Source organism: Aptenodytes forsteri, unplaced genomic scaffold (assembly GCF_000699145.1).
Source record: "Aptenodytes forsteri isolate BGI_AS27 unplaced genomic scaffold, ASM69914v1 Scaffold33, whole genome shotgun sequence".
NCBI classification, from domain to species: domain Eukaryota; kingdom Metazoa; phylum Chordata; class Aves; order Sphenisciformes; family Spheniscidae; genus Aptenodytes; species Aptenodytes forsteri.
The window spans coordinates 7084182-7084893 of NW_008795037.1; the positions used below are offsets into that span (position 1 = coordinate 7084182).

At 51.8% G+C, this 712-nt stretch overlaps 1 protein-coding gene across 1 annotated transcript in view; it reads right to left on the bottom strand.

The window, feature by feature from the left end:
• HSDL1 (hydroxysteroid dehydrogenase like 1) overlaps positions 1–712 on the bottom strand; it is an 8216-nt gene that overhangs the window by 5784 nt on the left and 1720 nt on the right. The window lies entirely within an intron of this gene.

Below are 712 nucleotides of genomic sequence, written 5' to 3' on the forward strand. Positions count from 1 at the left end.
TTGTAGTCCTCCTGAGTTGCCTGCCCCTTCTTCCAAAGGTCATAAACTCTCCTTTTTTTCCTGAGTTCCAGCCAAAGCTCTCTGTTCAGCCAGGCCAGTCGTCTTCCCCGCCAGCTCGTCTTTCGGCACGTGGGGATGGCCTGCTCCTGAGCCTTTAAGATTTCCTTCTTGAAGAGTGTCCAGCCTTCCTGAACTCCTTTGCCCTTCAGGACTGCCTCCGAAGGGACTCTGTCAACCAGGACCCTAAACAGGCCAAAGTCTGCCCTCTGGAAGTCCAAGGTAGCAGTTCTGCTGACCTCCCCTCCTTACTTCTCCAAGAATCAAAAACTATCATTTCATGATCACTGTGCCCAAGACGGCCTCCAACCATCACATTACCCACAAGTCCTTCCCTGTTCGCAAACAACAGGTCCAGCGGGGTGCCTTCCCCACTCACTCACTCACTCACAGTTGGCTCACTCACCAGCTGTGTCAGGAAGATATCTTCCGCACACTCCAGGAACCTTCTAGACTGTTTCCTCTCTGCTGTATTGTACTTCCAGCAGACATCTGGTAAGCTGAAGTCCCCCACAAGAACAAGGGCTAGCGATTGTGAGACTTCTCCCAGGTGCTTATAGAATATTTCGTCTGCCTCTTCATCCTGGTTGGGTGATCTATAACAGACTCCCACCACGATATCTGCCTTGTTGGCCTTCCCCCCGATTCTTACCCA